Genomic DNA, 24,294 nt, shown 5'->3' on the forward strand with positions numbered 1-24,294 from the left:
AGGAGAGGAAGGTAAGCAGGAGATATCTGTGATACTAGTGTATGAGGACAGCCGGCATTCCGGGAGAGAAAGGTAAGAAGGAGATATCTGTGATACTAGTGTATGGGGACAGCGGGCCATTCTGGGAGAGGAAGGTAACCAGGAGATATCTGTGATACTAGTGTATGAGTACAGCGGCCGTTCCGGGAGAGGAACGTAAGCAGGAGATATCTGTGATTCTAGTGTATGGGGACTGCAGGCCATTCCGGGAGAGGAAGGTAAGCAGGAGATATCTGTGATACTAGTGTATGGGGACAGCGGGTCATTCCGGGAGAGGAAGGTAAGCAGGAGATATCTGTGATACTAGTGTATGGTGACAGCGGGCCATTCCGGGAGAGAAAGGTAAGCAGAGGATATCTGTGATACTAGTGTATGGGGACAGCGGCCATTTCGGGAGAGAAAGGTAAGCAGGAGATATCTGTGATACTAGTGTATGGGGACAGCGACCATTCCGGGAGAGAAAGGTAAGCCGGAGATATCTGTGATACTAGTGTATGGGGACAGCGGGACATTCCAGGAGAGGAAAGTAAGCAGGAGATATCTGTGATACTAGTGTATGGGGACAGCGGGCCATTCTGGGAGAGGAAGGTAACCAGGAGATATCTGTGATACTAGTGTATGGGGACAGTGGCCACTGCGGGAGAGGAAGGTAAGTAGGAGAGATCTGTGATACTAGTGTATGGGGACAGCGGGCCATTCCGGGAGAGGAAGGTAAGCAGGAGATATCTGTGATACTAGCGTATGAGGACAGCGGGCCATTCCGGGAGAGGAAGGTAAGAAGGAGATATCTGTGATACTAGTGTATTGGGACACCGGCCATTCCGGGAGAGAAAGGTAAGCAGGAGATATCTGTGATACTAGTGTATGGGGACAGCGGCCATTCCGGGAAAGGAAGGTAAGCAGGAGACACCTGTGATACTAGTGTATGGGGACAGCGGGCCATTCGGGGAGAGGAAGGTAAGCAGGAGATATCTGTGATACTAGTGTATGGGGACAGCGGCCATTCAGGGAGAGGAAGGTAAGCAGGAGATATCTGTGATACTAGTGTATGAGGACAGCGGGCTATTCCGGGAGAGGAAGGTAAGTAGACGATATCTGTGATACTAGCGTATGGGGATAGCAGCCATTCCGGGAGAGGAAGGTAAGCAGGAGATATCTGTGATACTAGTGTATGGGGACAGCCGCCATTCCGGGAGAGGAAGGTAAGCAGGAGATATCTGTGATACTAGTGTCTGGGGGAAGCGGGCCATTCCGGGAGAGAAAGGTAAGCAGGAGATATCTATGATACTTGTGTATGGGGACTGCAGGCCATTCCGGGAGAGGAAGGTAAGCAGGAGATATCTGTGATACTAGTGTATGGGGACAGCGGCCATTCCGGGAGAGGAAGGTAAGCAGGAGATATCTGTGATACTAGTGTATGGGGATAGCAGCCATTCCGGGAGAAGAAGGTAAGCAGGACATATCTGTGATACTAGTGTATGGGGACAGCAGGCCATTCCGGGAGAGAAAGGTAAGTAGGAGATACCTGTGATACTAGTGTATGGGGACAGCGGCCATTCCGGGAGAGAAAGGTAAGCAGGAGATATCTGTGATACTAGTGTATGGGGATAGCAGCCATTCCGGGAGAGGAAGGTAAGCAGGAGATATCTGTGATACTAGTGTATGGGGACAGTGTGCCATCCTGGGAGAGGAAGGTAAGCAGGAGATATCTGTGATACTAGTGTATGGGGACAGCGGGCCATTCCGGGAGAGAAAGATAAGCAGGAGATATCTGTGATACTAGTGTATGGGGACAGCGGGCCATTCCGGGAGAAGAAGGTAAGCAGGAGATATCTGTGATACTAGTGTATGGGGACAGCGGCCATTCCAGGAGAGAAAGGTAAGCAGGAGAAATCTGTGATACTAGTGTATGGGGACAGCGGACATTGCGGGAGAGGAAGGTACGCAGGAGATATCTGTGATACTAGTGTATGGGGACAGCGGGCCATTCCGGGATAAGAAAGTAAGCAGGAGATATCTGTGATACTAGTGTATGGGGACAGCGGGTCATTCCGGGAGAGGAAGGTAAGCAGGAGATATCTGTGATACTAGTGTATGGGGACAGCAGGTGATTACGGGAGAGAAAGGTAAGCAGGAGATATCTGATGTTACTAATGTATGGAGAGAGCGGGCCATTCCGGGAGAGAAAGATAAGCAGGAGATATCTGTGATACTAGTGTATGGGGACAGCGGGCCATTCCGGGAGAGGAAGTTAAGTAGGAGAGATCTGTGATACTAGTGTATGGGGAAAGCGGGCCATTCCGGGAGAGGAAGTTAAGCAGGAGATATCTGTGATAGTAGTGTGTGGGGACAGCGGGCCATTCCGGGAGAGGAAGGTAAGCAGGAGATATCTGTGATACTAGTGTATGGGGACAGCGGGCCATTCCGGGAGAGGAAGGTGAGCAGGAGATATCTGTGATACTAGTGTATGGGGACAGAGGAAAGTAAGCAGGAGATATCTGTGATACTAGTGTATGGGGACAGCAGCCATTCCGGGAGAGGAAGGTAAGCAGGAGATATCTGTGATACTAGTGTATGGGGACAGCGGGCCATTCCGGGAGAGGAAGGTAAGCAGGAGATATCTGTGATACTAGTGTATGGGGACAGCCGCCATTCTGGGAGAGGAAGGTAAGCAGGAGATATCTGTGATACTAGTGTCTGGGGGAAGCGGGCCATTCCGGGAGAGAAAGGTAAGCAGGAGATATGTATGATACTTGTGTATGGGGACTGCAGGCCATTCCGGGAGAGGAAGGTAAGCAGGAGATATCTGTGATACTAGTGTATGGGGACAGCGGCCATTCCGGGAGAGGAAGGTAAGCAGGAGATATCTGTGATACTAGTGTATGAGGACAGTGGGCCATTCCGGGAGAGGAAGGTAAGCAGGAGATATCTGTAATACTAGTGTATGGGTACAGCGGGTCATTCCGGGAGAGGAAGGTAAGCAGGAGATATCTGTGATACTAGCGTATGGGGACAGCAGCCATTCCGGGAGAGGAAGATAAGCAGGAGATATCTGTGATACTAGTGTATGGGGACAGCGGGTGATTCCGGGAGAGGATGGTAAGCAGGAGATATCTGTGATACTAGTGTATGGGGACAGCGAGGTCTTTCCGGGAGAGGAAGGTAAGCAGGAGATATCTGTGATACTAGTGTATGGGGACAGGAGGACATTCCGGGAGAGGAAGGTAAGCAGGAGATATCTGTGATACTATTGTATGGGGACAGCGGCCATTCCGGGAGAGGAAGCTAAGCAGGAGATATCTGTGATACTAGTGTATGAGGACAGCGGGCCATTCCGGGAGAGGATGGTAAGCAGGAGATATCTGTGATACTAGCGTATGAGGACAGCGGGCCATTCCGGGAGAGGAAGGTAAGAAGGAGATATCTGTGATACTAGTGTATGGGGACAGGAGGACATTCCGGGAGAGGAAGGAAAGCAGGAGATATCTGTGATACTAGTGTATGGGGACAGCGGGCCATTCCGGGAGAGGAAGGTAAGCAGGAGATATCTGTGATACTAGCGTATGAGGACAGCGGGCCATTCCGGGAGAGGAAGGTAAGAAGGAGATATCTGTGATACTAGTGTATTGGGACAGCGGCCATTCCGGGAGAGAAATGTAAGTCGGAGATATCTGTGATACTAGTGTATGGGGACAGCGGCCATTCCGGGAAAGGAAGGTAAGCAGGAGACACCTGTGATACTGGTGTATGGGGACAGCGGGCCATTCCGGGAGAGGAAGGTAAGCAGGAGATATCTGTGATACTAGTGTATGGGGACAGCGGCCATTCCAGGAGAGAAAGGTAAGCAGAGGATATCTGTGATACTAGTGTATGGGGACAGCGGCCATTCCGGGAGAGAAAGGTAAGCAGGAGATTTCTGTGATACTAGTGTATGGGGACAGCGGCCATTCCGGGAGAGAAAGGTAAGCAGGAGATATCTGTGATACTAGTGTATGGGGACAGCAGGCCATTCCGGGAGAGAAAGGTAAGCAGGAGATATCTGTGATACTAGTGTATGGGGACAGCGGACATTCCAGGAGAGGAAGGTAAGCGGGAGATATCTGTGATACTAGTGTATGGGGACAGCGGGCCTTTCCGGGAGAGAAAGGTAAGCAGGAGATATCTGTGATACTAGTGTATGGGGACAGCGGGCCATTCCGGGAGAGGAAGGTAAGCAGGAGATATCTGTGATACTAGTGTATGGGGACAGAGGAAAGTAAGCAGGAGATATCTGTGATACTAGTGTATGGGGACAGCAGCCATTCCGGGAGAGGAAGGTAAGCAGGAGATATCTGTGATACTAGTGCATGGGGACAGCGGGCCATTCCGGGAGAGGAAGGTAAGCAGGAGATATCTGTGAAACTAGTGTATGGGGACAGCCGCCATTCCGGGAGAGGAAGGTAAGCAGGAGATATCTGTGATACTAGTGTCTGGGGGAAGCGGGCCATTCCGGGAGAGAAAGGTAAGCAGGAGATATCTATGATACTTGTGTATGGGGACTGCAGGCCATTCCGGGAGAGGAAGGTAAGCAGGAGATATCTGTGATACTAGTGTATGGGGACAGCGGCCATTCCGGGAGAGGAAGGTAAGCAGGAGATATCTGTGATACTAGTGTATGGGGATAGCAGCCATTCCGGGAGAAGAAGGTAAGCAGGAGATATCTGTGATACTAGTGTATGGGGACAGCAGGCCATTCCGGGAGAGAAAGGTAAGTAGGAGATACCTGTGATACTAGTGTATGGGGACAGCAGGCCATTCCGGGAGAGGAAGGTAAGCAGGAGATATCTGTGATACTAGTGTATGGGGATAGCAGCCATTCCGGGAGAGGAAGGTAAGCAGGAGATATCTGTGATACTAGTGTATGGGGACAGTGTGCCATCCTGGGAGAGGAAGGTAAGCAGGAGATATCTGTGATACTAGTGTATGGGGACAGCGGGCCATTTCGGGAGAGAAAGATAAGCAGGAGATATCTGTGATACTAGTGTATGGGGACAGCGGGCCATTCCGGGAGAAGAAGGTAAGCAGGAGATATCTGTGATACTAGTGTATGGGGACAGCGGCCATTCCAGGAGAGAAAGGTAAGCAGGAGAAATCTGTGATACTAGTGTATGGGGACAGCGGACATTCCGGGAGAGGAAGGTACGCAGGAGATATCTGTGATACTAGTGTATGGGGACAGCGGGCCATTCCGGGATAAGAAAGTAAGCAGGAGATATCTGTGATACTAGTGTATGGGGACAGCGGGTCATTCCGGGAGAGGAAGGTAAGCAGGAGATATCTGTGATACTAGTGTATGGGGACAGCAGGTGATTACGGGAGAGAAAGGTAAGCAGGAGATATCTGATGTTACTAATGTATGGAGAGAGCGGGCCTTTCCGGGAGAGAAAGGTAAGGAGGAGATTTCTGTGATACTAGTGTATGGGGACAGCGGCCATTCTTGGATAGAAAGGTAAGCAGGAGATATCTGTGATACTAGTGTATGGGGACAGCAGGCCATTCCGGGAGAGAAAGGTAAGCAGGAGATATCTGTGATACTAGTGTATGGGGACAGCGGACATTCCAGGAGAGGAAGGTAAGCGGGAGATATCTGTGATACTAGTGTATGGGGACAGCGGGCCTTTCCGGGAGAGAAAGGTAAGCAGGAGATATCTGTGATACTAGTGTATGGGGACAGCGGAAATTCCAGGAGAGGAAGGTAAGCAGGAGATATCTGTGATACTAGTGTATGAGGACAGCCGGCATTCTGGGAGAGAAAGGTAAGAAGGAGATATCTGTGATACTAGTGTATGGGGACAGCGGGCCATTCTGGGAGAGGAAGGTAACCAGGAGATATCTGTGATACTAGTGTATGAGTACAGCGGCCGTTCCGGGAGAGGAAGGTAAGCAGGAGATATCTGTGATACTAGTGTATGGGGACTGCAGGCCATTCCGGGAGAGGAAGGTAAGCAGGAGATATCTGTGATACTAGTGTATGGTGACAGCGGGCCATTCCGGGAGAGAAAGGTAAGCAGAGGATATCTGTGATACTAGTGTATGGGGACAGCGGCCTTTCCGGGAGAGAAAGGTAAGCGGGAGATATCTGTGATACTAGTGTATGGGGACAGCGACCATTCCGGGAGAGAAAGGTAAGCAGGAGATATCTGTGATACTAGTGTATGGGGACAGCGGCACATTCCAGGAGAGGAAAGTAAGCAGGAGATATCTGTGATACTAGTGTATGGGGACAGTGGGACATTCCAGGAGAGGAAAGTAAGCAGGAGATATCTGTGATACTAGTGTATTGGGACAGTGGCCACTCCGGGAGAGGAATGTAAGTAGGAGATACCTGTGATACTAGTGTATGGGGACAGAGGGCCATTCCGGGAGAGGAAGGTAAGCAGGAGATATCTGTGATACTAGTGTATGGGGACAGCGGGACATTCCAGGAGAGGAAAGTAAACAGGAGATATCTGTGATACTAGTGTATGGGGACAGCAGCCATTCCAGGAGAGGAAGGTAAGCAGGAGATATCTGTGATACTAGTGTATGGGGACAGTGACCATTCCGGGAGAGGAAGGTAAGTAGGAGATATCTGTGATACTAGCGTATGAGGACAGCGGGCAAATCCGGGAGAGGAAAGTAAGCAGGAGATATCTGTGATACTAGTGTATGGGGACAGCAGCCATTCCAGGAGAGGAAGGTAAGCAGGGGATATCTGTGATACTAGTGTATGGGGACAGCAGCCATTCCGGGAGAGGAAGGTAAGCAGGAGATATCTGTGATACTAGTGTATGGGGACAGCGGGCCATTCCGGGAGAGGAAGGTAAGCAGGAGATATCTGTGATACTAGTGTATGGGGACAGCCACCATTCCGGGAGAGGAAGGTAAGCAGGAGATATCTGTGATACTAGTGTCTGGGGGAAGCGGGCCATTCCGGGAGAGAAAGGTAAGCAGGAGATATGTATGATACTTGTGTATGGGGACTGCAGGCCATTCCGGGAGAGGAAGGTAAGCAGGAGATATCTGTGATACTAGTGTATGGGGACAGCGGCCATTCCGGGAGAGGAAGGTAAGCAGGAGATATCTGTGATACTAGTGTATGGGGGAAGCGGGCCATTCCGGGAGAGAAAGGTAAGCAGGAGATATCTATGATACTAGTGTATGGGGACTGCAGGCCATTCCGGGAGAGGAAGGTAAGCAGGAGATATCTGTGATACTAGTGTATGAGGACAGTGGGCCATTACGGGAGAGGAAGGTAAGCAGGAGATATCTGTGATACTAGTGTATGGGTACAGCGGGTCATTCCGGGAGAGGAAGGTAAGCAGGAGATATCTGTGATACTAGCGTATGGGGACAGCAGCCATTCCGGGAGAGGAAGATAAGCAGGAGATATCTGTGATACTAGTGTATGGGGACAGCGGGTCATTCCGGGAGAGGATGGTAAGCAGGAGATATCTGTGATACTAGTGTATGGGAACAGCGAGGTCTGTCCGGGAGAGGAAGGTAAGCAGGAGATATCTGTGATACTAGTGTATGGGGACAGGAGGACATTCCGGGAGAGGAAGGTAAGCATGAGATATCTGTGATACTAGTGTATGGGGACAGCGGCCATTTAGGGATAGGAAGCTAAGCAGGAGATATCTGTGATACTAGTGTATGAGGACAGCGGGCCATTCCGGGAGAGGATGGTAAGCAGGAGATATCTGTGATACTAGCGTATGAGGACAGCGGGCCATTCCGGGAGAGGAAGGTAAGCAGGAGATATCTGTGATACTAGTGTATGGGGACAGCGGCCATTCCGGGAGAGGAAGGTAAGCAGGAGATATCTGTGATACTAGTGTATGAGGACAGCGGGCCATTCCGGGAGAGGATGGTAAGCAGGAGATATCTGTGATACTAGCGTATGAGGACAGCGGGCCATTCCGGGAGAGGAAGGTAAGAAGGAGATATCTGTGATACTAGTGTATGGGGACAGGAGGACATTCCGGGAGAGGAAGGAAAGCAGGAGATATCTGTGATACTAGTGTATGGGGACAGCGGGCCATTCCGAGAGAGGAAGGTAAGCAGGAGATATCTGTGATACTAGCGTATGAGGACAGCGGGCCATTCCGGGAGAGGAAGGTAAGAAGGAGATATCTGTGATACTAGTGTATTGGGACAGCGGCCATTCCGGGAGAGAAATGTAAGCAGGAGATATCTGTGATACTAGTGTATGGGGACAGCGGCCATTCCGGGAAAGGAAGGTAAGCAGGAGACACCTGTGATACTGGTGTATGGGGACAGCGGGCCATTCCGGGAGAGGAAGGTAAGCAGGAGATATCTGTGATACTAGTGTATGGGGACAGCGGCCATTCCAGGAGAGAAAGGTAAGCAGAGGATATCTGTGATACTAGTGTATGGGGACAGCGGCCATTCCGGGAGAGAAAGGTAAGCAGGAGATTTCTGTGATACTAGTGTATGTGGACAGCGGCCATTCCGGGAGAGAAAGGTAAGCAGGAGATATCTGTGATACTAGTGTATGGGGACAGCAGGCCATTCCGGGAGAGGAAGGTAAGCAGGAGATATCTGTGATACTAGTGTATGGGGACTGCAGGCCATTCCGGGAGAGGAAGGTAAGCAGGAGATATCTGTGATACTAGTGTATGGTGACAGCGGGCCATTCCGGGAGAGAAAGGTAAGCAGAGGATATCTGTGATACTAGTGTATGGGGACAGCGGCCTTTCCGGGAGAGAAAGGTAAGCGGGAGATATCTGTGATACTAGTGTATGGGGACAGCGACCATTCCGGGAGAGAAAGGTAAGCAGGAGATATCTGTGATACTAGTGTATGGGGACAGCGGCACATTCCAGGAGAGGAAAGTAAGCAGGAGATATCTGTGATACTAGTGTATGGGGACAGTGGGACATTCCAGGAGAGGAAAGTAAGCAGGAGATATCTGTGATACTAGTGTATTGGGACAGTGGCCACTCCGGGAGAGGAATGTAAGTAGGAGATACCTGTGATACTATTGTATGGGGACAGCGGGACATTCCAGGAGAGGAAGGTAAGCAGGAGATATCTGTGATACTAGTGTATGGGGACAGCAGCCATTCCAGGAGAGGAAGGTAAGCAGGAGATATCTGTGATACTAGTGTATGGGGACAGCGGCCATTCCGGGAGAGGAAGGTAAGTAGGAGATATCTGTGATCCTAGCGTATGAGGACAGCGGGCAAATCCGGGAGAGGAAAGTAAGCAGGAGATATCTGTGATACTAGTGTATGGGGACAGCAGCCATTCCAGGAGAGGAAGGTAAGCAGGGGATATCTGTGATACTAGTGTATGGGGACAGCAGCCATTCCGGGAGAGGAAGGTAAGCAGGAGATATCTGTGATACTAGTGTATGGGGACAGCGGGCCATTCCGGGAGAGGAAGGTAAGCAGGAGATATCTGTGATACTAGTGTATGGGGACAGCCGCCATTCCGGGAGAGGAAGGTAAGCAGGAGATATCTGTGATACTAGTGTCTGGGGGAAGCGGGCCATTCCGGGAGAGAAAGGTAAGCAGGAGATATGTATGATACTTGTGTATGGGGACTGCAGGCCATTCCGGGAGAGGAAGGTAAGCAGGAGATATCTGTGATACTAGTGTATGGGGACAGCGGCCATTCCGGGAGAGGAAGGTAAGCAGGAGATATCTGTGATACTAGTGTATGGGGGAAGCGGGCCATTCCGGGAGAGAAAGGTAAGCAGGAGATATCTATGATACTAGTGTATGGGGACTGCAGGCCATTCCGGGAGAGGAAGGTAAGCAGGAGATATCTGTGATACTAGTGTATGAGGACAGTGGGCCATTCCGGGAGAGGAAGGTAAGCAGGAGATATCTGTGATACTATTGTATGGGTACAGCGGGTCATTCCGGGAGAGGAAGGTAAGCAGGAGATATCTGTGATACTAGCGTATGGGGACAGCAGCCATTCCGGGAGAGGAAGATAAGCAGGAGATATCTGTGATACTAGTGTATGGGGACAGCGGGTCATTCCGGGAGAGGATGGTAAGCAGGAGATATCTGTGATACTAGTGTATGGGAACAGCGAGGTCTGTCCGGGAGAGGAAGGTAAGCAGGAGATATCTGTGATACTAGTGTATGGGGACAGGAGGACATTCCGGGAGAGGAAGGTAAGCAGGAGATATCTGTGATACTAGTGTATGGGGACAGCGGCCATTTAGGGAGAGGAAGCTAAGCAGGAGATATCTGTGATACTAGTGTATGAGGACAGCGGGCCATTCCGGGAGAGGATGGTAAGCAGGAGATATCTGTGATACTAGCGTATGAGGACAGCGGGCCATTCCGGGAGAGGAAGGTAAGAAGGAGATATCTGTGATACTAGTGTATGGGGACAGGAGGACATTCCGGGAGAGGAAGGAAAGCAGGAGATATCTGTGATACTAGTGTATGGGGACAGCGGGCCATTCCGAGAGAGGAAGGTAAGCAGGAGATATCTGTGATACTAGCGTATGAGGACAGCGGGCCATTCCGGGAGAGGAAGGTAAGAAGGAGATATCTGTGATACTAGTGTATTGGGACAGCGGCCATTCCGGGAGAGAAATGTAAGCAGGAGATATCTGTGATACTAGTGTATGGGGACAGCGGCCATTCCGGGAAAGGAAGGTAAGCAGGAGACACCTGTGATACTGGTGTATGGGGACAGCGGGCCATTCCGGGAGAGGAAGGTAAGCAGGAGATATCTGTGATACTAGTGTATGGGGACAGCAGGCCATTCCGGGAGAGAAAGGTAAGCAGAAGATATCTGTGATACTAGTGTATGGGGACAGCGGACATTCCAGGAGAGGAAGGTAAGCGGGAGATATCTGTGATACTAGTGTATGGGGACAGCGGGCCTTTCCGGGAGAGAAAGGTAAGCAGGAGATATCTGTGATACTAGTGTATGGGGACAGCGGGCCATTCCGGGAGAGGAAGGTAAGCAGGAGATATCTGTGATACTAGTGTATGGGGACAGAGGAAAGTAAGCAGGAGATATCTGTGATACTAGTGTATGGGGACAGCAGCCATTCCGGGAGAGGAAGGTAAGCAGGAGATATCTGTGATACTAGTGTATGGGGACAGCGGGCCATTCCGGGAGAAGAAGGTAAGCAGGAGATATCTGTGAAACTAGTGTATGGGGACAGCCGCCATTCCGGGAGAGAAAGGTAAGCAGGAGATATCTGTGATACTAGTGTATAGGGATAGCAGCCATTCCGGGAGAGGAAGGTAAGTAGGAGATACCTGTGATACTAGTGTATGGGGACAGCAGGCCATTCCGGGAGAGAAAGGTAAGCAGGAGATATCTGTGATACTAGTGTATGGGGATAGCAGCCATTCCGGGAGAGGAAGGTAAGTAGGAGATATCTGTGATACTAGTGTATGGGGATAGTGGGCCATTCCGGGAGAGAAAGGTAAGCCGGAGATATCTGTGATACTAGTATATGGGGACAGCGGGCCATTCCGGGAGAGGAAGGTAAGCAGGAGATATCTGTGATACTAGAGTATGGGGACAGTGGGCCATCCCGGGGGAGGAAGGTAAGCAGGAGATATCTGTGATACTAGTGTATGGGGACAGCAGGCCATTCCGAGAGAGAAAGATAAGTAGGAGATATCTGTGATACTAGTGTATGGGGACAGCGGGCCATTCCAGGAGAAGAAGGTAAGCAGGAGATATCTGTGATACTAGTGTATGAGGACAGCGGCCATTCCGGGAGAGAAAGGTAAGCAGGAGAAATCTGTGATACTAGTGTATGGGGACAGCGGACATTCCGGGAGAGGAAGGTAAGCAGGAGATATCTGTGATACTAGTGTATGGGGACAGCGGGCCATTCCGGGATAAGAAGGTAAGTAGGAGATATCTGTGATACTAGTGTATGGGGACAGCGGGTCATTCCGGGAGAGGAAGGTACGCAAGAGATATCTGTGAAACTAGTGTATGGGGACAGCGGGCCATGCCGGGATAAGAAAGTAAGCAGGAGATATCTGTGATACTAGTGTATGGGGACAGCGGGCCATTCCGGGACAGGAAGGTAAGCAGGAGATATCTGTGATACTAGTGTATGGGGACAGCGGGCCATTCCGGGAGAGAATGGTAAGAAGGAGATATCTGTGATACTAGTGTATGGGGACAGCGGGCCATTCTGGGAGAGAAAGGTAAGCAGGAGATATCTGTGATATTAGTGTATGAGGACAGCGGCCATTCCGGGAGAGAAAGGTAAGCAGGAGATATCTGTGATACTAGTGTATGGGGACAGTGGGCCATTCAGGGAGAGGAAGCTAAGCAGGGGATATCTGTGATACTAGTGTATGGGGACAGCGGCCATTCCGGGAGAGGAAGGTAAGCAGGAGATATCTGTGATACTAGTGTATGAGGACAGCGGGCTATTCCGGGAGAGTAAGGTAAGCAGGAGATATCTGTGATACTAGTGTATGGGGATAGCAGCCATTCCGGGAGAGGAAGGTAAGTAGGAGATATCTGTGATACTAGTGTATGGGGATAGTGGGCCATTCCGGGAGAGAAAGGTAAGCAGGAGATATCTGTGATACTAGTATATGGGGACAGCGGGTCATTCCGGGAGAGGAAGGTAAGCAGGAGATATCTGTGATACTAGTGTATGGGGACAGTGGGCCATCCCGGGAGAGGAAGGTAAGCAGGAGATATCTGTGATACTAGTGTATGGGGACAGCGGGCCATTCCGAGAGAGAAAGATAAGCAGGAGATATCTGTGATACTAGTGTATGGGGACAGCGGGCCATTCTGGGAGAAAAAGGTAAGCTGGAGATATCTGTGATACTAGTGTATGAGGACAGCGGCCATTCCGGGAGAGAAAGGTAAGCAGGAGATATCTGTGATACTAGTGTATGGGGACAGTGGGCCATCCCGGGAGAGGAAGGTAAGCAGGCGATATCTGTGATACTAGTGTATGGGGACAGCGGGCCATTCCGAGAGAGAAAGATAAGCAGGAGATATCTGTGATACTAGTGTATGAGGACAGCGGGCCATTCCTGGAGAAGAAGGTAAGCAGGAGATATCTGTGATACTAGTGTATGAGGACAGCGGCCTTTCCGGGAGAAAAAGGTAAGCAGGAGAAATCTGTGATACTAGTGTATGGGGACAGTGGATATTCCGGGAGAGGAAGGTACGCAGGAGATATCTGTGATACTAGTGTATGGGGACAGCGGGCCATTCCGGGTTAAGAAGGTAAGCAGGAGATATCTGTGATACTAGTGTATGGGGACAGCGGGTCATTCCGGGAGAGGAAGGTAAGCAGGAGATATCTGTGATACTAGTGTATGGGGACAGCGGGCCATTCTGGGAGAGAAAGGTAAGCAGGAGATATCTGTGATATTAGTGTATGAGGACAGCGGGCCATTCAGGGAGAGGAAGGTAAGCAGGGGATATCTGTGATACTAGTGTATGGGGACAGCGGCCATTCCGGGAGAGGAAGGTAAGCAGGAGATATCTGTGATACTAGTGTATGAGGACAGCGGGCCATTCCGGGAGAGAATGGTAAGCAGGAGATATCTGTGATACTAGTGTATGGGGATAGCAGCCATTCCGGGAGAGAATGGTAAGCAGGAGATATCTGTGATACTAGTGTATGGGGATAGCAGCCATTAAGGGAGAGGAAGGTAAGCAGGAGATATCTGTGATACTAGTATATGGGGACAGCGGGCCATTCCGGGAGAGGAAGGTAAGTAGGAGAGATCTGTGATACTAGTGTATGGGGACAGCGGCCATTCCGGGAGAGAAAGGTAAGCAGGAGATATCTGTGATACTAGTGTATGGGGACAGCAGGCCATTCCGGGAGAGAAAGGTAAGCAGGAGATATCTGTGATACTAGTGTATGGGGATAGCAGCCATTCCGGGAGAAGAAGGTAAGCAGGAGATATCTGTGATACTAGTGTATGGGGACAGCAGGCCATTCCGGGAGAGAAAGGTAAGTAGGAGATACCTGTGATACTAGTGTATGGGGACAGCAGGCCATTCCGGGAGAGAAAGGTAAGCAGGAGATATCTGTGATACTAGTGTATGGGGATAGCAGCCATTCCGGGAGAGGAAGGTAAGCAGGAGATATCTGTGATACTAGTGTATGGGGACAGTGTGCCATCCCGGGAGAGGAAGGCAAGCAGGAGAAATCTGTGATACTAGTGTATGGGGACAGCGGACATTCCGGGAGAGGAAGGTACGCAGGAGATATCTGTGATACTAGTGTATGGGGACAGCGGGCCATTCCGGGATAAGAAGGTAAGCAGGAGAAATCTGTGATACTAGTGTATGGGGACAGCGGGTCATTCCGGGAGAGGAAGGTAAGCAGGAGATATCTGTGATACTAGAGTATGGGGACAGCGGGCCATTCCGGGACAGGAAGGTAAGCAGGAGATATCAGTGATACTAGTGTATGGGGACAGCGGGCCATTCCGGGAGAGAAAGGTAAGAAGGAGATATCTGTGATACTAGTGTATGGGGACAGCGGGCCATTCTGGGAGAGAAAGGTAAGCAGGAGATATCTGTGATATTAGTGTATGAGGACAGCGGGCCATTCAGGGAGAGGAAGCTAAGCAAGGGATATCTGTGATACTAGTGTATGGTGACAGCGGCCATTCCGGGAGAGGAAGGTAAGCAGGAGATATCTGTGATACTAGTGTATGAGGACAGCGGGCTATTCCGGGAGAGGAAGGTAAGTAGGAGATATCTGTGATACTAGCGTATGGGGATAGCAGCCATTCCGGGAGAGGAAGGTAAGTAGGAGATACCTGTGATACTAGTGTATGGGGACAGCAGGCCATTCCGAGAGAGAAAGATAAGCAGGAGATATCTGTGATACTAGTGTATGGGGACAGCGGGCCATTCCGGGAGAGGAAGGTAAGCAGGAGATATCTGTGATACTAGTGTATGGGGACAGAGGGCCATTCCGGGAGAGGAAGGTAAGCAGGAGATATCTGTGATACTAGTGTATGGGGACAGCAGGCCATTCCGGGAGAGAAAGGTAAGCAGGAGATATCTGTGATACTAGTGTATGGGGATAGCAGCCATTCCGGGAGAGAAAGGTAAGTAGGAGATACCTGTGATACTAGTGTATGGGGACAGCAGGCCATTCCGGGAGAAGAAGGTAAGCAGGAGATATCTGTGATACTAGTGTATGGGGACAGCGGCCATTCCGGGAGAGAAAGGTAAGCAGGAGAAATCTGTGATACTAGTGTATGGGGACAGCGGACATTCCGGGAGAGGAAGGTACGCAAGAGATATCTGTGAAACTAGTGTATGGGGACAGCGGGCCATTCCGGGATAAGAAAGTAAGCAGGAGATATCTGTGATACTAGTGTATGGGGACAGCGGGTCATTCCGGGAGAGGAAGGTAAGCAGGAGATATCTGTGATACTAGTGTATGGGGACAGCGGGTCATTCCGGGAGAGAAAGGTAAGCAGGAGATATCTGATGTTACTAATGTATGGAGAGAGCGGGCCATTCCGGGAGAGAAAGATAAGCAGGAGATATCTGTGATACTAGTGTATGGGGACAGCGGGCCATTCCGGGAGAGGAAGGTAAGTAGGAGAGATCTGTGATACTAGTGTATGGGGACAGCGGGCCATTCCGGGAGAGGAAGGTAAGCAGGAGATATCTGTGATACTAGTGTATGGGGACAGCGGGACATTCCGGGAGAGGAAAGTAAGCAGGAGATATCTGTGATACTAGTGTATGGGGACAGCAGCCATTCCGGGAGAGGAAGGTAAGCAGGAGATATCTGTGATACTAGTGTCTGGGAGAAGCGGGCCATTCCGGGAGAGAAAGGTAAGCAGGAGATATCTATGATACTAGTGTATGGGGACTGCAGGCCATTCCGGGAGAGGAAGGTAAGCAGGAGATATCTGTGATACTAGTGTATGGGGACAGCGGCCATTCCGGGAGAGGAAGGTAAGCAGGAGATATCTGTGATACTAGTGTATGAGGACAGCGGGTCATTCCGGGAGAGGAAGGTAAGCAGGAGATATCTGTGATACTAGCGTATGGGGACAGCAGCCATTCCGGGAGAGGAAGATAAGCAGGAGATATAGTGATACTAGTGTATGGGGACAGCGGGCCATTCCGGGAGAGGAAGCTAAGCAGGAGATATCTGTGATACTAGTGTATGAGGACAGCGGGCCTTTCCGGGAGAGGAAGGTAAGCAGGAGATATCTGTGATACTAGCGTATGAGGACAGCGGGCCATTCCGGGAGAGGAAGGTAAGAAGGAGATATCTGTGATACTAGTGTATTGGGACAGCGGCCATTCCGGGAGAGAAAGGTAAGCAGGAGATATCTGTGATACTAGTGTATGGGGACAGCGGCCATTCCGGGAAAGGAAGGTAAGCAGGAGACACCTGTGATACTAGTGTATGGGGACAGCGGGCCATTCCGGGAGAGGAAGGTAAGCAGGAGATATCTGTGATACTAGTGTATGGGGACAGCGGCCATTCCAGGAGAGAAAGGTAAGCAGAGGATATCTGTCATACTAGTGTATGGGGACAGCGGCCATTCCGGGAGAGAAAGGTAAGCAGGAGATTTCTGTGATACTAGTGTATGGGGACAGCGGCCATTTCGGGAGAGAAAGGTAAGCAGGAGATATCTGTGTTACTAGTGTATGGGGACAGCAGGCCATTCCGGGAGAGAAAGGTAAGCAGGAGATATCTGTGATACTAGTGTATGGGGACAGCGGAAATTCCAGGAGAGGAAGGTAAGCGGGAGATATCTTTGATACTAGTGTATGGGGACAGCGGGCCTTTCCGGGAGAGAAAGGTAAGCAGGAGATATCTGTGATACTAATGTATGGGGACAGCGGAAATTCCAGGAGAGGAAGGTAAGCAGGAGATATCTGTGATACTAGTGTATGAGGACAGCCGGCATTCCGGGAGAGAAAGGTAAGAAGGAGATATCTGTGATACTAGTGTATGGGGACAGCGGGCCATTCTGGGAGAGGAAGGTAACCAAGAGATATCAGTGATACTAGTGTATGGGGACAGCGGGCCATTCCGGGAGAGAAAGGTAAGAAGGAGATATCTGTGATACTAGTGTATGGGGACAGCGGGCCATTCTGGGAGAGAAAGGTAAGCAGGAGATATCTGTGATATTAGTGTATGAGGACAGCGGGCCATTCAGGGAGAGGAAGCTAAGCAAGGGATATCTGTGATACTAGTGTATGGTGACAGCGGCCATTCCGGGAGAGGAAGGTAAGCAGGAGATATCTGTGATACTAGTGTATGAGGACAGCGGGCTATTCCGGGAGAGGAAGGTAAGTAGGAGATATCTGTGATACTAGCGTATGGGGATAGCAGCCATTCCGGGAGAGGAAGGTAAGTAGGAGATACCTGTGATACTAGTGTATGGGGACAGCAGGCCATTCCGAGAGAGAAAGATAAGCAGGAGATATCTGTGATACTAGTGTATGGGGACAGCGGGCCATTCCGGGAGAGGAAGGTAAGCAGGAGATATCTGTGATACTAGTGTATGGGGACAGAGGGCCATTCCGGGAGAGGAAGGTAAGCAGGAGATATCTGTGATACTAGTGTATGGGGACAGCAGGCCATTCCGGGAGAGAAAGGTAAGCAGGAGATATCTGTGATACTAGTGTATGGGGATAGCAGCCATTCCGGGAGAGAAAGGTAAGTAGGAGATACCTGTGATACTAGTGTATGGGGACAGCAGGCCATTCCGGGAGAAGAAGGTAAGCAGGAGATATCTGTGATACTAGTGTATGGGGACAGCGGCCATTCCGGGAGAGAAAGGTAAGCAGGAGAAATCTGTGATACTAGTGTATGGGGACAGCGGACATTCCGGGAGAGGAAGGTACGCAAGAGATATCTGTGAAACTAGTGTATGGGGACAGCGGGCCATTCCGGGATAAGAAAGTAAGCAGGAGATATCTGTGATACTAGTGTATGGGGACAGCGGGTCATTCCGGGAGAGGAAGGTAAGCAGGAGATATCTGTGATACTAGTGTATGGGGACAGCGGGTCATTCCGGGAGAGAAAGGTAAGCAGGAGATATCTGATGTTACTAATGTATGGAGAGAGCGGGCCATTCCGGGAGAGAAAGATAAGCAGGAGATATCTGTGATACTAGTGTATGGGGACAGCGGGCCATTCCGGGAGAGGAAGGTAAGTAGGAGAGATCTGTGATACTAGTGTATGGGGACAGCGGGCCATTCCGGGAGAGGAAGGTAAGCAGGAGATATCTGTGATACTAGTGTATGGGGACAGCGGGACATTCCGGGAGAGGAAAGTAAGCAGGAGATATCTGTGATACTAGTGTATGGGGACAGCAGCCATTCCGGGAGAGGAAGGTAAGCAGGAGATATCTGTGATACTAGTGTCTGGGAGAAGCGGGCCATTCCGGGAGAGAAAGGTAAGCAGGAGATATCTATGATACTAGTGTATGGGGACTGCAGGCCATTCCGGGAGAGGAAGGTAAGCAGGAGATATCTGTGATACTAGTGTATGGGGACAGCGGCCATTCCGGGAGAGGAAGGTAAGCAGGAGATATCTGTGATACTAGTGTATGAGGACAGCGGGTCATTCCGGGAGAGGAAGGTAAGCAGGAGATATCTGTGATACTAGCGTATGGGGACAGCAGCCATTCCGGGAGAGGAAGATAAGCAGGAGATATAGTGATACTAGTGTATGGGGACAGCGGGCCATTCCGGGAGAGGAAGCTAAGCAGGAGATATCTGTGATACTAGTGTATGAGGACAGCGGGCCTTTCCGGGAGAGGAAGGTAAGCAGGAGATATCTGTGATACTAGCGTATGAGGACAGCGGGCCATTCCGGGAGAGGAAGGTAAGAAGGAGATATCTGTGATACTAGTGTATTGGGACAGCGGCCATTCCGGGAGAGAAAGGTAAGCAGGAGATATCTGTGATACTAGTGTATGGGGACAGCGGCCATTCCGGGAAAGGAAGGTAAGCAGGAGACACCTGTGATACTAGTGTATGGGGACAGCGGGCCATTCCGGGAGAGGAAGGTAAGCAGGAGATATCTGTGATACTAGTGTATGGGGACAGCGGCCATTCCAGGAGAGAAAGGTAAGCAGAGGATATCTGTCATACTAGTGTATGGGGACAGCGGCCATTCCGGGAGAGAAAGGTAAGCAGGAGATTTCTGTGATACTAGTGTATGGGGACAGCGGCCATTTCGGGAGAGAAAGGTAAGCAGGAGATATCTGTGTTACTAGTGTATGGGGACAGCAGGCCATTCCGGGAGAGAAAGGTAAGCAGGAGATATCTGTGATACTAGTGTATGGGGACAGCGGAAATTCCAGGAGAGGAAGGTAAGCGGGAGATATCTTTGATACTAGTGTATGGGGACAGCGGGCCTTTCCGGGAGAGAAAGGTAAGCAGGAGATATCTGTGATACTAATGTATGGGGACAGCGGAAATTCCAGGAGAGGAAGGTAAGCAGGAGATATCTGTGATACTAGTGTATGAGGACAGCCGGCATTCCGGGAGAGAAAGGTAAGAAGGAGATATCTGTGATACTAGTGTATGGGGACAGCGGGCCATTCTGGGAGAGGAAGGTAACCAGGAGATATCTGTGATACTAGTGTATGAGTACAGCGGCCGTTCCGGGAGAGGAACGTAAGCAGGAGATATCTGTGATACTAGTGTCTGGGGACTGCAGGCCATTCCGGGAGAGGAAGGTAAGCATGAGATATCTGTGATACTAGTGTATGGGGACAGCGGGTCATTCCGGGAGAGGAAGGTAAGCAGGAGATATCTGTGATACTAGTGTATGGTGACAGCGGGCCATTCCGGGAGAGAAAGGTAAGCAGAGGATATCTGTGATACTAGTGTATGGGGACAGCGGCCATTTCGGGAGAGAAAGGTAAGCAGGAGATATCTGTGATACTAGTGTATGGGGACAGCGGGCCATTCCAGGAGAAGAAGGTAAGCAGGAGATATCTGTGATACTAGTGTATGAGGACAGCGGCCATTCCGGGAGAGAAAGGTAAGCAGGAGAAATCTGTGATACTAGTGTATGGGGACAGCGGACATTCCGGGAGAGGAAGGTAAGCAGGAGATATCTGTGATACTGGTGTATGGGGACAGCGGGCCATTCCGGGATAAGAAGGTAAGTAGGAGATATCTGTGATACTAGTGTATGGGGACAGCGGGTCATTCCGGGAGAGGAAGGTACGCAAGAGATATCTGTGAAACTAGTGTATGGGGACAGCGGGCCATGCCGGGATAAGAAAGTAAGCAGGAGATATCTGTGATACTAGTGTATGGGGACAGCGGGCCATTCCGGGACAGGAAGGTAAGCAGGAGATATCTGTGATACTAGTGTATGGGGACAGCGGGCCATTCCGGGAGAGAATGGTAAGAAGGAGATATCTGTGATACTAGTGTATGGGGACAGCGGGCCATTCTGGGAGAGAAAGGTAAGCAGGAGATATCTGTGATATTAGTGTATGAGGACAGCGGCCATTCCGGGAGAGAAAGGTAAGCAGGAGATATCTGTGATACTAGTGTATGGGGACAGTGGGCCATTCAGGGAGAGGAAGCTAAGCAGGGGATATCTGTGATACTAGTGTATGGGGACAGCGGCCATTCCGGGAGAGGAAGGTAAGCAGGAGATATCTGTGATACTAGTGTATGAGGACAGCGGGCTATTCCGGGAGAGTAAGGTAAGCAGGAGATATCTGTGATACTAGTGTATGGGGATAGCAGCCATTCCGGGAGAGGAAGGTAAGTAGGAGATATCTGTGATACTAGTGTATGGGGATAGTGGGCCATTCCGGGAGAGAAAGGTAAGCAGGAGATATCTGTGATACTAGTATATGGGGACAGCGGGTCATTCCGGGAGAGGAAGGTAAGCAGGAGATATCTGTGATACTAGTGTATGGGGACAGTGGGCCATCCCGGGAGAGGAAAGTAAGCAGGAGATATCTGTGATACTAGTGTATGGGGACAGCGGGCCATTCCGAGAGAGAAAGATAAGCAGGAGATATCTGTGATACTAGTGTATGGGGACAGCGGGCCATTCTGGGAGAAAAAGGTAAGCTGGAGATATCTGTGATACTAGTGTATGAGGACAGCGGCCATTCCGGGAGAGAAAGGTAAGCAGGAGATATCTGTGATACTAGTGTATGGGGACAGTGGGCCATCCCGGGAGAGGAAGGTAAGCAGGCGATATCTGTGATACTAGTGTATGGGGACAGCGGGCCATTCCGAGAGAGAAAGATAAGCAGGAGATATCTGTGATACTAGTGTATGAGGACAGCGGGCCATTCCTGGAGAAGAAGGTAAGCAGGAGATATCTGTGATACTAGTGTATGAGGACAGCGGCCTTTCCGGGAGAAAAAGGTAAGCAGGAGAAATCTGTGATACTAGTGTATGGGGACAGCGGATATTCCGGGAGAGGAAGGTACGCAGGAGATATCTGTGATACTAGTGTATGGGGACAGCGGGCCATTCCGGGTTAAGAAGGTAAGCAGGAGATATCTGTGATACTAGTGTATGGGGACAGCGGGTCATTCCGGGAGAGGAAGGTAAGCAGGAGATATCTGTGATACTAGTGTATGGGGACAGCGGGCCATTCTGGGAGAGAAAGGTAAGCAGGAGATATCTGTGATATTAGTGTATGAGGACAGCGGGCCATTCAGGGAGAGGAAGGTAAGCAGGGGATATCTGTGATACTAGTGTATGGGGACAGCGGCCATTCCGGGAGAGGAAGGTAAGCAGGAGATATCTGTGATACTAGTGTATGAGGACAGCGGGCCATTCCGGGAGAGAATGGTAAGCAGGAGATATCTGTGATACTAGTGCATGGGGATAGCAGCCATTCCGGGAGAGAATGGTAAGCAGGAGATATCTGTGATACTAGTGTATGGGGATAGCAGCCATTAAGGGAGAGGAAGGTAAGCAGGAGATATCTGTGATACTAGTATATGGGGACAGCGGGCCATTCCGGGAGAGGAAGGTAAGTAGGAGAGATCTGTGATACTAGTGTATGGGGACAGCGGCCATTCCGGGAGAGAAAGGTAAGCAGGAGATATCTGTGATACTAGTGTATGGGGACAGCAGGCCATTCCGGGAGAGAAAGGTAAGCAGGAGATATCTGTGATACTAGTGTATGGGGATAGCAGCCATTCCGGGAGAAGAAGGTAAGCAGGAGATATCTGTGATACTAGTGTATGGGGACAGCAGGCCATTCCGGGAGAGAAAGGTAAGTAGGAGATACCTGTGATACTAGTGTATGGGGACAGCAGGCCATTCCGGGAGAGAAAGGTAAGCAGGAGATATCTGTGATACTAGTGTATGGGGATAGCAGCCATTCCGGGAGAGGAAGGTAAGCAGGAGATATCTGTGATACTAGTGTATGGGGACAGTGTGCCATCCCGGGAGAGGAAGGCAAGCAGGAGAAATCTGTGATACTAGTGTATGGGGACAGCGGACATTCCGGGAGAGGAAGGTACGCAGGAGATATCTGTGATACTAGTGTATGGGTACAGCGGGCCATTCCGGGATAAGAAGGTAAGCAGGAGAAATCTGTGATACTAGTGTATGGGGACAGCGGGTCATTCCGGGAGAGGAAGGTAAGCAGGAGATATCTGTGATACTAGAGTATGGGGACAGCGGGCCATTCCGGGACAGGAAGGTAAGCAGGAGATATCAGTGATACTAGTGTATGGGGACAGCGGGCCATTCCGGGAGAGAAAGGTAAGAAGGAGATATCTGTGATACTAGTGTATGGGGACAGCGGGCCATTCTGGGAGAGAAAGGTAAGCAGGATATATCTGTGATATTAGTGTATGAGGACAGCGGGCCATTCAGGGAGAGGAAGCTAAGCAAGGGATATCTGTGATACTAGTGTATGGTGACAGCGGCCATTCCGGGAGAGGAAGGTAAGCAGGAGATATCTGTGATACTAGTGTATGAGGACAGCGGGCTATTCCGGGAGAGGAAGGTAAGTAGGAGATATCTGTGATACTAGCGTATGGGGATAGCAGCCATTCCGGGAGAGGAAGGTAAGTAGGAGATACCTGTGATACTAGTGTATGGGGACAGCAGGCCATTCCGAGAGAGAAAGATAAGCAGGAGATATCTGTGATACTAGTGTATGGGGACAGCGGGCCATTCCGGGAGAGGAAGGTAAGCAGGAGATATCTGTGATACTAGTGTATGGGGACAGAGGGCCATTCCGGGAGAGGAAGGTAAGCAGGAGATATCTGTGATACTAGTGTATGGGGACAGCAGGCCATTCCGGGAGAGAAAGGTAAGCAGGAGATATCTGTGATACTAGTGTATGGGGATAGCAGCCATTCCGGGAGAGAAAGGTAAGTAGGAGATATCTGTGATACTAGTGTATGGGGACAGCAGGCCATTCCGGGAGAAGAAGGTAAGCAGGAGATATCTGTGATACTAGTGTATGGGGACAGCGGCCATTCCGGGAGAGAAAGGTAAGCAGGAGAAATCTGTGATACTAGTGTATGGGGACAGCGGACATTCCGGGAGAGGAAGGTACGCAAGAGATATCTGTGAAACTAGTGTATGGGGACAGCGGGCCATTCCGGGATAAGAAAGTAAGCAGGAGATATCTGTGATACTAGTGTATGGGGACAGCGGGTCATTCCGGGAGAGGAAGGTAAGCAGGAGATATCTGTGATACTAGTGTATGGGGACAGCGGGTCATTCCGGGAGAGAAAGGTAAGCAGGAGATATCTGATGTTACTAATGTATGGAGAGAGCGGGCCATTCCGGGAGAGAAAGATAAGCAGGAGATATCTGTGATACTAGTGTATGGGGACAGCGGGCCATTCCGGGAGAGGAAGGTAAGTAGGAGAGATCTGTGATACTAGTGTATGGGGACAGCGGGCCATTCCGGGAGAGGAAGGTAAGCAGGAGATATCTGTGATACTAGTGTATGGGGACAGCGGGACATTCCGGGAGAGGAAAGTAAGCAGGAGATATCTGTGATACTAGTGTATGGGGACAGCAGCCATTCCGGGAGAGGAAGGTAAGCAGGAGATATCTGTGATACTAGTGTCTGGGAGAAGCGGGCCATTCCGGGAGAGAAAGGTAAGCAGGAGATATCTATGATACTAGTGTATGGGGACTGCAGGCCATTCCGGGAGAGGAAGGTAAGCAGGAGATATCTGTGATACTAGTGTATGGGGACAGCGGCCATTCCGGGAGAGGAAGGTAAGCAGGAGATATCTGTGATACTAGTGTATGAGGACAGCG

Source organism: Taudactylus pleione, unplaced genomic scaffold (assembly GCF_031769625.1).
Source record: "Taudactylus pleione unplaced genomic scaffold, aTauple2 ptg000505l, whole genome shotgun sequence".
In the NCBI taxonomy this organism is placed as follows: domain Eukaryota; kingdom Metazoa; phylum Chordata; class Amphibia; order Anura; family Myobatrachidae; genus Taudactylus; species Taudactylus pleione.